The following is a 14,570-nucleotide window of genomic DNA, read 5'->3' on the forward strand; positions in this document are numbered from 1 at the left end:
GTGCGTTCGAATTCCACGAGCGATAAATATTTGTATTCACATTTTAAACCTTGAGGATCAAATAAGAGGCCATTCGTGCCACAATGTTGAATGTGTAGTGGCCTGACACTTGGTGTAGCCTAGCAGTCCTGGTCATTTCTTCGCTATGTATTCAACAGATGAGTATGTTGACATGCTCCCCATCTACGGTGAAGCAAGACAGAACGCACAGGAAGCACAGCGCCTGTACCAGGAAAGATTTCCACACAGACAACAACCAAACGCAAATACATTTAGGAGGGTGGAGCGACGGTTGCGTATAACTTCGTCACTTTTCCGATCAGGTCCTGTTCGAGAGGCACCAGTTACGTCCGGTGAAACTGCTGAGATGGTTTTCGACATTTTCCGGGAGTATCCTCACACGAGTACCCGGGCAGTAGCACAGCAGGCCAACATCAGCCAGTCGTCTGTTGTAAGGATATTACATCCCATTTTTTTCTTCCGTATCACCTGTAACTGCATCAAGAACTCCACGGACGAGATTTCGAAACTCGTGTTGATTTCTGTGCTTAGATACTGACGCAAGTAGCAAATGATTCAGCATTTGTATCCCACATTTTATTTTCGGACGAGGCACGATTTCATAATAATGTCTCTGTGAATCGTCATAATTGGCATGTACTTTGTACGTAACCGTACGGCAGTTTGATGAATTGTGTAAATGCCTATCGCATACGGTACATGTTTTTGCAAAGGTAATTAATGGTGCAGTGAGTGATTAAAGGCGATTGTTGTTTGGTTTACGGCAAAGGAGAGTAGACCATAACGACACAAGTTGACGTTCGGTGGGATGCCTAACAGCATCGTGCGGCTGACTCACCCGGTATAATAAAGTGTCTTTGTCTTCGAAAATAGTCAGTGTTTTTAAATACATTATTCTGAGGAACGAGTGTCCATTAAAAGTGGAAACACCATCTGTTTTATTTATTTTTTAAGAAGATCTCTTTTTCCTATAATAATTTTAAATTTATTCTTGTTAGTACCTTTAACAATATAAACCGATTTTATTCCATCTTGTTCTCCTAAAACTCCAACATAAGTAAATTTGCCTTTATCCTTTATAGTAATGCATATATTTTATAACCACCACTTGTTGCAAAATCTATCCATTGTTGTTTAAAATAGAGTTTTATTTCTTCTTCTGTTTCTTCTATTTTTTCTCGATCTCCAAAATATTTTTATCTTCTTCTTTTAAGGTAACACTACTGTCCAAATATTCTATTTTTGTTTCTTGGATTCCTGTATTTTCTAGTTATTGTTCTCGTTTTTTAGTAGATTGTAAATATATTATAGTAGTCGGGTTAATTTCTTTAAAGATATATGGAGAAAGTTTGCTATGGATATTTATTCTTTTTCTAGATACAAAAGGAATAACATTTTTAGTACGTGTTAAACCTAATTCTTTTATATTTATATCCTTAGAGATCCTTAGAACTTCTATATAGTTAATTGGTAGGTAATTAAAACCATATGCAGATAAAACAAATTTAACTTTTTATCTTTTTCTTCTTGGTTCTCTGGTAAACGAACTTGTGTTCCTGTTAATTTCTTTGTATTTCTATTTTCCCAATAGACATATTGTAATAGATCTTTAAAAACAAGACAACTGTTTTGTAGAATATTCATTAAATTTCTCCACATTTTAGCTATTGGAACAGAGTAAAATTCTCTCGAGTTTTCTGATGATTCTAAACAATATTGTATTGGATGAAATTATTTTTCTTGTTGGAAATTTTCGTTCGTATAATTATAAATTGTTGCTTCCAATCTTGTTATTCGATTCTCTTCAGCCAATTTAGAAGAAAATGTTTCTTTTAATATTTTATTTGGATAACGTAAAAAATGGTTTCCTAGCTGTTTATTAACTCCAGGACTTATTAATTGGCAAATACATTTATTGTATATTTTAACTCTAGAATTAGAATTTATCCAAGTTAAGCAGTCTATTCCAACAGAACATCCTTCTTTACATTCGCCTTGTATTCTAAAATTATAATTATTTGTTAAATATTTAATCATTTCTTCTTTGTTAAAAATACCAGCAAAATCTTGTGTTATATCTAAATCTAGTAGATAATAATGTTCTTTTTTAAGTTCTGCTAATATATTTGGTAATTCTGTTAAAAGTGTATTTATTTTTACATCTGCTAATTCCATAACAACTGGATTCGAGTATTTTTTTATTTGTAATATCTATATCTTTTTAAAATCTGTTTAACACCTTTAAATTGTTTGTGTACTGGAATTTAATAAATATGGTATTTTTGCTTTAACATGTCTTGCTCAATTAAAATTAGAGAACTTACTTCTTAGATGACAATTAAAGGAACCGAATGCCTCCTTTTTACGAGAAATTTTGCGTTTTTTAATTCTCCTTTGTTGTTTCCTTCACAGCCTGCAGAATCTGTAATAGACATATTGTAATAGATCTTTAAAAACAAGACAACAACTGTTTTGTAGAACCCGTAATAGTATGTACCCCATAGCGTGTACAGAGTAATAAATATAGAGTAAAAATAAAATAATTAATTATAATATGTCCTTCTGGTATTCGGCTGTGTGGGGACCTGTGTTGTCCGGCGGATACTGCTTCCCGGGTACATGGCGCTCCCACCCAACTGGGTTCTCGGGGTCACCAGCGGGTTTTCGAGCGTAGTCGCACACGTTAAGGCGCGTGTACACTTGCGAGCATCTTGCGAGCCGAACGGCTCATGAGCCGCTCACACTACCATGCTCGCAAGTGTGTACGGGGTACTGAGCGTAAAGCGAGCATGTTGTGAGCCACTCACACTACCATGCTCGCAAGTGTGTACGGGGTACTGAGCGTAAAGCGAGCATGTTGTGAGCCACTCACACTACCATGCTCGCAAGTGTGTACGGAGTACTGAGCGTAAAGCGAGCATGTTGTGAGCCGCTCACTGCGAGCCGACTGGAGTCGGTTTTCTAGGCAAGCACAAAGAGATGCTCGCGCTCAGTGTGGACGGCCAAGGAACGTGCTCGCAAGTGTGTACGGCTACAGTGAGCATCCCGCGGGCATGGCGGCCTGGTCGGATGAAGATGTGCTTACTCTAATAGTCATTTATCAGACACATTCTGTTTCTGGGACCCGAAAAATGGTGATCACTTGACAAAGATTGTGAAAGAGGATGCATGCATGGCGGGATATTGGTACAACAATTGGACGACCCGCGGATGAATGTAAGAAGAAAATTATTTCTTTGTTGGGATCACATCGGAGGGAAAGGAGCAAAGAGAAAAGCAGTCGCACTACTGGAAAGGTAAGTTCTCGTGTTTAAATAAAATGAAGCTTGAACTTCCTTTTTGTACTTGATGTATTCATTTATTGTCTTTTAAAAGTAACAATTGTAGTAAACAAGTAATGATATTGTACCGGGCGGTACACCTCCACGCCGCTAATTTAAAAGTTGCGCCAGTTGAAACTCCTCTGCTGGAGGAAGTCTGAACTTTATTGACGGGATTAATTTTCTACTTTCTCAGAAGATGTCACTACCTGTAAATTTTGGAATTTTAGAACTGTGTCATTTTTGATGTGTTTTTGTTTTGCTTGAAGTAAGAAGTGTGAACCTTCTCTTCTAGAGGACACTACTGAAGAACTACAATAGTGAACCCTAGTGCGAAGAAAAAGAACTGTTCTTTGGAGAAAATTTTATTTCAAAAGTTTGTTCTTTGTTAAATTTCTTTCTGTCATTCGTTAAGTTGGCAATATTACCCCTTTCTTTCCCCTTGTTTTAAAACTAGCCAATCCCGAATTTCTGAAATTAATTTTCCACCAATAATGTGTTTCTTCTTCATCTTGTGTAGGGGTTTCTCTTTATTCTCCAATAAAGTGATTGTGGGCGGGTGTTCTCATTCCCCTAACGCCTAGAACCTTCCGCGAGAGTATATAAACTGCTGATTTTAGGGTCTCTGAGCCACTTCTGTTCCATCTTTCAGTGTGTAAGGTACATAGCAGGGGGCGGGAAGCGCCTCTTTCTTCGGCGGCGGTCAACAACAAGGTAATGGCCGATTAATTACTTATTTTCTTGCTTGCGCAGCAGTTTAACTCTCGGGGCGGGTCCGAAGCTTTTTCCATTATGTAACCTTCCTTAAAATGTAAAGAAACTTGTATCTATTTCATCTTTTGAACTGCTTATCGGGATAGAGAGTGCTTAACCCTCTCGAGCTCCCAATCATAATGTTTTGAGGTGAACTTATTTTTCTCAACCTATTCTTCGTTAATATAATGTAAATTGTTCTTTTCTGAAGTCACCTCTGTAGTATGGGATTAGCCCTTGCATTAATGGCCTAGTGCCAAGTAGGTTTTAAAAACAAAGTGTATTAGGAGTGCAGATCGCCTCCTCTCAAATTGTTATTTTGGAGGTCATGTAATCAACCTTCTTTTCATTTAATAGACCTCAGTAGGTTGGGTATCTTACCCCTGTGTCTATGTCCAGTGAGGACAACTTGAAGGTGGAGTTTGGTGTGGCCTGGGAGAGGCTTAGAGTTGAGAGCGAGTGGCTCTTTTTGAAAATTGAGTGTTGTATGCCTCGTGGAGGCTTTTCAGTGTAATTTGGAGCAAGGGCTCCTAGGCATGAATGGGGTTTTCTGCCCCTCTGTTGAAACTTGTGTTTGGGGTAAAACTGAGCTGATTGCCCAAGTATTGTGAAGTCAGGGCGCGAAGCCCAAATCCTGTAAATATTGTAACTACCCTTTTGACTTGCTACTTTGTACCTGCCATGCTTGTTATTTCCTTATTTTGAAAAGAAAATATAACCTTGTTAAATTTTAAATTAATTTTACTTTCGTAGCTCGAGACCCGTTCACACCCGCACCTTCTTTCACCTCTACCTACCACGGAAATCTCCGTAACAGATATAATAGTCAATAAATATCAAAAGTGAACATACGTTGTAATTCAATACGTAGTATCTATACAATACCGTATTCAATCCTATCCAATGGAAAAGCAGAGTTTCTTGCTCAGAAGACATCTTTTGATGGAAACAAGACACAGACTGATCCTGCTCGCGCGCAAACGGCTCAAGCAGTGCTCGCGAGCCGCTCGGATATTTTAGATTTCCTCGCAAGTGTGTACGCACCTTAAATAGAGGCCCATTTCCGAGCAGCACGCACATTAACATTTTTCAATCGGTCTACAACTAACCCTAAAAAAAACTCTAAAAAATAAAGAGGGGGCCGATGGCCACACGACACTTTTAGTCGTCTTCTATGACAGTCAGGGATTATCTGTGGATGTATTCAACCCCTCCCATCCACAGAGGGTCCAACATATTGTACCAAACCACAATCCGTGTCCGCGCCTAGGTCACCCCTTTTAGTCGCCTCTTACGGCAGGCAGGGAATACCGCGGGTGTATTGTACATCTGCGCCCCCCCCACCCGCAGGGGGTGCTACCCTTTTAGTCGCCTCGTACGACAGGCAGGAGATACCGTGGGTGTATCCTCCGTGGGAGATGGTACTCGGACATTTTAGACTACGGGGCAAATCGGCCAGGTCCGTGCACTCCGTAATGATGTGTACCACGGTAAGATAACCGCCGAAGTGCACACAGACGGGACTTTCCCCCTCATTAAGTAGGTGTGTGTTGCTATACAATGGCCGATCCGAAGGCGACGTAATACTACTGCATCTCTCCAAGAAAACCGCAGGGAAATCTTCCATACCTTAGTAGTTCCTTTAATCGCTCTCAGCTTATTTGGCAGAAGAGTGACCTGCCTTGTAGGGCAATGGAGGCAATGTGATCGCTTCCATGACAGCCCTGTTGTTGTGTTGTTTGAGTCATCAGTCCATAGACTGGTTTGATGCAGCTCTCCATGCCACCCTATCCTGTGCTAACCTTTTCATTTCTACGTAACTATTGCATCCTACATCTGCTCTAATCTGCTTGTCATATTCATACCTTGGTCTACCCCTACCGTTCTTACCCCCTACACTTCCTTCAAAAACCAACTGAACAAGTCCTGGGTGTCTTAAGATGTGTCCTATCATTCTATCTCTTCTTCTCGTCAAATTTAGCCAAATTGATCTCCTCTCACCAATTCGATTCAGTATCTCTTCATTCGTGATTCGATCTATCCATCTCACCTTCAGCATTCTTCTGTAACACCACATTTCAAAAGCTTCTATTCTCTTTCTTTCTGAGCTAGTTATCGTCCATGTTTCACTTCCATACAATGCCACGCTCCACACGAAAGTCTTCAAAAACATCTTTCTAATTCCGATATCAATGTTTGAAGTGAGCAAATTTCTTTTCTTAAGAAAGCTCTTCCTTGCTTGTGCTAGTCTGCATTTTATGTCCTCCTTACTTCTGCCATCGTTAGTTATTTTACTACCCAAGTAACAATATTCATCTACTTCCTTTAAGACTTCATTTCCTAATCTAATATTTCCTGCATCACCTGCCTTCGTTCGGCTGCACTCCATTACTTTTGTTTTGGACTTATTTATTTTCATCTTGTACTCCTTACCCAAGACTTCATCCATACCATTCAGCAACTTCTCGAGATCTTCTGCAGTCTCAGATAAAATAACAATATCATCGGCAAATCTCAAGGTTTTGATTTCTTCTCCTTGGACTGCGATTCCCTTTCCAAATTTCTCTTTGATTTCCTTTACTGCCTGTTCTATGTAAACATTGAAAAGGAGAGGGGACAAACTGCAGCCTTGCCTCACTCCTTTCTGGATTGCTGCTTCTTTTTCAAAGCCCTCGATTCTTATCAGTGCAGACTGGTTTTTATACAGATTGTAGATAATTCTTCGTTCTCGGTATCTGATCCCTATCATCTTCAGAATCATAAATAGCTTGGTCCAATCAACATTATCGAATGCCTTTTCTAGATCTACGAATGCCATGTACGTGGGCTTGTCCTTCTTGATTCGATCCTCTAAGATCAGACGTAAAGTCAGGATTGCTTCACGTGTTCCTACATTTCTTCTGAAGCCAAATTGATCTTCTCCCAACTCAGCTTCAGCTTGTTTTTCCATTCTTCTGTAAATAATACGTGTTAAAATTTTGCAAGCATGAGACACTAAACTAATGGTGCGGTAGTTTTCACACCTGTCAGCACCGGCTTTCTTGGGAATAGGTATAACAACATTCTTCCAAAAATCGGATGGGACTTCTCCTGTCTCATACATCTTGCACACTAAATGAAATAACCTTGCCATGCTGGTTTCGCCTAAGGCAGTCAGTAATTCAGAGGGAATGTCATCAATTCCAGGTGCCTTGTTCCTATTGAGGTCTCTCACAGCTCTGTCAAACTCTGACCTCAAAATTGGGTCTCCCATTTCATCAGCATCAACAGCCTCTTCATGTTCCAGAACCAAATTATCTACATCTTTACCTTGATACAACTGTTGGATATGCTCCTGCCATCTTTCTGCTTTGTCTTCTTTCCCTAGAAGTGGTTTTCCATCTGAGCTCTTAATATTCATACACCTAGATTTCCTTTCTCCAAAGGTTTCCTTGATTCTCCTGTATGCAGCATCTACCTTTCCCAGGACCATATAGCCCTATCAGCTAAATAATTTCCACTACACCCATGTGACTTGGGAGCCACATGAACGTTATAGTGGTGCTAGCATCCCAACCCCCGATCAGCAGGTCCTGGATCCGCTGCCCCAGAGGATGCAGAGTGAAACACGCATCAATAGATTGTAACGAACTCAAGGGTTCGGTACACATCAGAAATTGCCGACGTTCAACGGACAGCGCGTACCGCAGAGCTTCAAGGCTAGCATAGAGCTCTGCTGGGTACACACTACACGCTTCCAGTAGAGGAAAAAAGAATCCTGTTATTATGGAAAACGAAAGCACAGCCTACTTTCGCATCTGCCCTCAAACTATCCGTATAAACAACTATTGAATCTGAATACCGGCCAACAACGGACAGGAAGATGATGATGATGATGATGATGATAATGATGATGATGATGATGATGATGATGATGATTGCTGTTTAAAGGGAGCTAACATCGAGGTCATCGGCCCCTAATGGTACGAAATGAGACGAAATGGAATGACAAATTAAAAGTCCAAAATTCTCCACTGACCAGAATTCAAAACGTGAGAACGAAGAATGAATGGGTGGAGATGAATTTAAAACAACCAGTGGATGCGACCCGCAATGCCTTACATTCACAGAAACTGGCGTAAAACAATATGATTACTGACCAAGGGACTGCTGCTATAGCATAACATTGAATCGATGATGCTTGCAGTCTAAAGGGGGTCCAAAATCCAAGTTATAGGCCCCTCATAACGGTACTTATCGCTAGGAATGTAGAACCATGGTATTTGGCATGCTGCGGTACTAATCAAAAGTAGCAGAGACTCACGGTATTCCACACATTATGGTACTACTCACAGGTTATGAAATTCGACATATACTACAGACCTATGGTTTTTCTCACATTGCGGCGCCATTTACAGGCAACAGCACATAAGAGTACTAACCACAGGGACCTTCCCCTATCCCGTGGTGTTCTTCATATAGTGGGTACTAATCATAGGCAAGGCAGAACCATGGTAGCTATTATCCCATGGTCCCGCTCATATGGTGGTACTAATCACAGGTACTGCAAAAGCCGACCGCACGGTGCTCCTGTTTGTTAATAATCACAAACCTATTTGGTACCTAATATAGTGGTACTACGCGCAAGTAAAAGCGACCCATGATGATCTCCGCGTGGTGGTACTAATCACAAGTCAGTTTCATGGTTGCAAGACAATCATCCCTTGGTCGCCCCTTTTAGTCGCCTCTTACGACAGGCAGGGGATACCGTGGGTGTATTCTTCGTCTGCGCCCCCCACCCACAGGGGGTTGTGTGTTTGGTCCGCGAGAGGTATTTTATTTCCCTCAAGTCCGCCGGCAAGCCGGTTAGGACCCCCCTATCCGCCACCTGGGACGCGCCATGTGGGAGTATCACCTCTCCCCCTGCTACGCCTGCGTAGCAGGTTCGTGGCGGACAGGAAGAGCCTTCGATAAATGGAGAGGTCAGTTTTCACCTTTGGGATGATGTGCAGAACCAGGATGATTTCAGGTCGCATAACCGAGCTAGTCTGTAACTTCAACCTACTGCAATATAAATTGTAACAAATTCAGCGACAGACTTCTTTTATGACGCCGCACGTATTAAAGAAGAGTCATAATTTACAAAAGGGATGAAAAATCTAATAACGGTAAGAGAAAATTAGACGAGGGATTATGTTTATGAGTAGATAAGAAATATAAAGTTGTGCAGAATATACAAACAGCAATAATATATTTCAAGAAAAGTGAAGATAAGCTCTACAAACAAGTACATTGTTCATAATGGGCTCACGTTGGCGGCTTGCTCCGATAGTATTTGAAGATGTTCAAACACATCAGACGCGTGTCAGTCACCCCCAGTGGGAGGAGGTGGTAGAATAATATCCACGGTATCTCCTGCCTCAAGGGCTCTTAACTTCGGAGCGTGGGTTGGTGACCACGGGTTCCTTATCCGAGTCCTGGCATTGCTTCGACTTACTTGTGCTAGGCTCCTGACAATCATTTATCCTATCCGATCAACTCTTGGTCTTTTCCGACCCCGACGCTATTAGGTTCCGAGGGCTGGGGAGTCTCATTTCCACGCCCTTCGTTGTCCGTGCATTCCTCTGGCCGATCCCTTCATTTTTTGAAGTGTCGGACCGTTCCATATTTTCCCCTCTGATTAGTTTTAGTAGTGGACGTTGGCCCACATACCTCACAGGCCAGCTGTATGTTGGGACGCTTTCTTAATTTAAAATTCACGTTTTAAAGGCAGCATTCGAGCAGCTATCGCAAATGATAAATCTACAGTGCAACAAAACACATGGAGAGTGGTGGAATATAGTTTCGACGTCTGTCGCGCCATTAATGGTACGTATATTCAAGTGTATTGGATACGTAAAAAAACATTTTCAGTTTCTCCACTTGTAGAAATAAACCGCTGATAATTATCTCTATTACTTCTCAAGATGTTTATTTTATTACACTTTCAAGCCTGACACTCTGTACTAGACATTGCACCAGTCTTGTTTTCAGGTTCTTGGAAATCTCTTGGCTGTTCCATTGTCTTGTTAATTTTTTCATTGCCACCTTATTGCCGGACCGTATCTTCGTTTTATCTATTCTCCTGATGACCCAGAATTTGTTATCGGAGATCCAAGATAAATGTATTTACTGACAACATAAAATAATTCCATCCGTTCTATTAATGGATGGTTGTTACTCTGCCTGCCCGCTAACTATATTTTTGTTTTGGATGCATTCAGTTCTAAACAGAGTTCTTGGTTCTCGTTTCTTCAAATACACTGACTGACAGAGCAAATGCAACACCAAGAAGGAGTGGTTCGAAAGGGATGAAAGTTGGGGAAAAAACAGAGACGGCACGGACGAATAATTGATGTTTATTTCAAACCGATATGCAGGTTACACAATGCGCACGGCATCGACTCAGTAGGATGTAGGACCACCGCGAGCGGCGATGCACGCAGAAACACGTCGAGGTACAGAGTCAATAATAGTGCGGATGGTGTCCTGAGGGATGGTTCTCCATTCTCTGTCAACCATTTGCCACAGTTGGTCGTCCGTACGAGGCTGGGGCAGAGTTTGCAAACGGCGTCCAATGAGATCCCACACGTGTTCGATTGGTGAGAGATCCGGAGAGTACGCTGGCCACGGAAACATCTGTACACCTCGTAGAGCCTGTTGGAAGATGCGAGCAGTGTGTGGGCGGGCATTATCCTGCCGAAACAGAGCACTGGGCAGCCCCTGAAGGTACGGGAGTGCCACCGGCCGCAGCACATGCTGCACGTAGCGGTGAGCATTTAACGCGCCTTGAATACGCACTAGAGGTGACGTGGAATCATACGCAATAGCGCCCCAAACCATGATGTCGCGTTGTCTAGCGGTAGGGCGCTCCCCAGTTACTGCCGGATTTGACCTTTCTCCACGCCGACGCCACACTCGTCTGCGGTGACTCGGTGACTATCACTGACAGAACAGAAGCGTGACTCATCGGAGAACATGACGTTCCGCCATTCCCTCATCCAAGTCGCTCTAGCCCGGCACCATGCCAGGCGTGCACGTCTATGCTGTGGAGTCAATGGTAGTCTTCTGAGCGGACGCCGGGAGTGCAGGCCTCCTTCAACCAATCGACGGGAAATTGTTCTGGTCGATATTGGAACAGCCAGGGTGTCTTGCACATGCTGAAGAATGGCGGTTGACGTGGCGTGCGGGGCTGCCACCGCTTGGCGGCGGATGCGCCGATCCTCGCGTGCTGACGTCACTCGGGCTGTGCCTGGACCCCTCGCACGTGCCACATGTCCCTGCGCCAACCATCTTCGCCACAGGCGCTGCACCGTGGACACATCCCTATGGGTATCGGCTGCGATTTGACGAAGCGACCAACCTGCCCTTCTCAGCCCGATCACCATACCCCTCGTAAAGTCGTCTGTCTGCTGGAAATGCCTCCGTTGACGGCGGCCTGGCATTCTTAGCTATACACGTGTCCTGTGGCACACGACAACACGTTCTACAATGACTGTCGGCTGAGAAATCACGGTACGAAGTGGGCCATTCGCCAACGCCGTGTCCCATTTATCGTTCGCTACGTGCGCAGCACAGCGGCGCATTTCACATGATGAGCATACCTCAGTGACGTCAGTCTACCCTGCAATTGGCATAAAGTTCTGACCACTCCTTCTTGGTGTTGCATTTGCTCTGTCAGTCAGTGTAATAATTCTTGATTGTTTGCTAACAAAGCTGTAAAGCTGTATTATCAGCAAAGCGCAAACTGATAAATTTTTGGCCGTTAACTGAAACAGCTCCTCTCCATCCGACCAGAGATTTACTCATACTTAGACATCGGGTTCATAATGATGATGATGATGATGATGATGTTTTCTAAAGGGGCATAACAGCTAGGCCATCGGCCCCTACTGGTACGAGGTGTAGCGAAATGAAAATTAAAATTCGAAATGTATCCACTGACTAGAATCTAAAACGAATGGTGATGAGAAAATGATCGTGAAACAAAAACACTTAGTGGATCCGATTCACAGTATCTTGATTACTGGGATGATACTCATTATCTAAAGGGGTCCAAAATCCAGGTCACTGGCCGCTCACAATGGTACTAATCACTAGTAAAACAGAACCATGGTGTTCCTCCTACAGTGGTACTAATCACAGGTAACGTAGACTCATTGTGCTTCTCGTATGGTTGTGATAATCACAGGTAATGTAAACCCATGGTATGTCACACACAATGGCTCCACCCACAAGGAACGCAGACCATGATGCTCCTCACCTAGGTGTACATTCCCGTGGTGTTACTCACTTGGTGGAACTAATCAATGGACACGTATACTCATGGGGTCGCTCACATAATGGTACTAAAATCATAGGCAATGCAGACCCACGGTGCATCTCACATTATTGTAACGCCCACAGGCAACACAATCCCATGGTGTTCCTCACATAATAATCATAATAATAATAATAATAATAATAATAATAATAATAATTGTTACGGAGTTTTGGTGGAACAGCAGAGGTGAAAGAATGCTGGCCGGAATAGGTCTCAACTACAGAATTAAAGTTAATTTAAAACTTTGACAAAGGTTATATTTTCAACAGACAACAAGGTTTAACAATTTTCATCTAGACTTTCAAAACTCAAAAAATAACAAGTCAGCAATAAGCCAAAATCAGGTACAAAGAAATTACAAGATTTCGGGGGTTATTACCAAAATCTGGGCTTCAAGCCCCAAGTATAATTCCTGAGCTCTCAGCTCACAACTACTATTGCTGAAGGGCATAAAACCCCTAAGTACAAGGAGCACTTGCTCCTAATAACAGTGTTAAGAAAAAGAGCAGACCCGCTCTCAATTTTACAAGCCTATCAAAGGCTACAACAAACTTCATTTCTATCTGCCCTTAAGGCACACCAAGAAACAGGGGTATTTGATACCCAACCTACAGGGCCTTTACATGAGGAAAATAAAACATCAGGTTAAGTTACTGGCCCAGAATACAAAATAGAATGGAGGCGAAGCTTGCACTCCACTTTTAAAACCTACTTGGCACTAGGCCGCTTACGCAAGGGCTAATCCCATACTAAGGAGGTGACACGATAAGAAAACTTTATTACATTACGAAGAGAAGAAAAACGGTTATGAAAACGTAGTCACCTCAAAACAATATGAGTGGGAGCTCGAGAGGGTTAGGCACTCTCTATCCCAATTTGTAGTTAAAGAGACGGAATTTTTACCAAATATCTATTACATTTTAAAGATAGGTTACATGAGAAAAGTTTCGAACCTTCCCCGAGGGTTAAACTGCTGAGCTAACAAGAAATAAAGTTATTAAACGGCCATTACCTTGTGGATGAACTGCTGCCCGAAGAAAGAGGCGCTTCCCGCCCCCTGCTACATAATCACACACTAAGCAAGATGTCGACGAAGTGGCACCGAGACAAGAAAATCAGCAGTTTATATACCCTCGTGGAACATTCGAGACCTTTCAAGAATGAGTACACACACCCTCCCTCAACTTTATTGGATAGCTTAAAGCAACATATCCATATCGGAGGAGACATACGTTATTGGTCAAAAATTAATTAGAGAAATTCGGGATTGGCTAAATTCAAAACAGGCGGGTAGAAATGATTAATGTTGCCAACCCACAAACCACAGAACAAAATTTAGTAAGGTCAAAAATTTACGAACACAAAACTTCTTCAAGAAGGTTCATTCCTTTGCAACAGAGTGCATAATCCTAGTTTTTTCTCTGTAGAGACATCTAGAAGAGAATGTCCACACTTCTTGATACGGAATAAACAAACACAAATCGAAATAGACACAGTTCAGAACACTTCAAAATTACACCATTTGCCGTAGTGACATCTTGTAAAAAATAGTAGAATTAGTTCAGTTTTCAAGGTTCCAAACTTCTCCTGTAGAGGAGTTTAAACTGGCGCAATATTTGAATTCGCGGCGTGGAGGTGTACCGCCCGGTACAATAATAATAATAATAATAATAATAATAATAATAATAATAATAATAATAATAATAATAATAATAATAATAATAATAATAATAATAATCTCCAACAACGCAGACCATTGGTTTTCCTCAAATAGTGGTACTAATCACGGGCGCCGCTATTCCCGTGGTGTTTCTCACATAGTAGTACTAACCGCAGACAATGTAGACCCATGGGCTTGTACATACATTGATACTAATCATAGGTAACGCAGACCATACTGAACACAGTGGAACGGACCAGTGGAATACACATTATGACCTGTTTCAGAAGCAACACTCAGACCCATAATGTTCCTCACAGAATGGTACTGTTCCTATACAACTTAGACCCTCGCAAGGTGGTACCAATCACAAGTAATGCCATGGTTCTAATGTCATGGTTCTAATGTCATCATTCCTTGGTTGCCCCCTTTTAGTCGTCTCTTACAATAGGCAGGGGATACCGCGGGTGTAGAC

At 42.1% G+C, this 14,570-nt stretch overlaps 1 protein-coding gene across 1 annotated transcript in view; it reads right to left on the reverse strand.

The window, feature by feature from the left end:
* The window catches only part of qua (villin like protein quail), a 315,565-nt gene that overhangs the window by 274,198 nt on the left and 26,797 nt on the right, over positions 1-14,570 (reverse strand). The window lies entirely within an intron of this gene.

The sequence above is a fragment of the Anabrus simplex genome, chromosome 4, assembly GCF_040414725.1.
Source record: "Anabrus simplex isolate iqAnaSimp1 chromosome 4, ASM4041472v1, whole genome shotgun sequence".
NCBI classification, from domain to species: domain Eukaryota; kingdom Metazoa; phylum Arthropoda; class Insecta; order Orthoptera; family Tettigoniidae; genus Anabrus; species Anabrus simplex.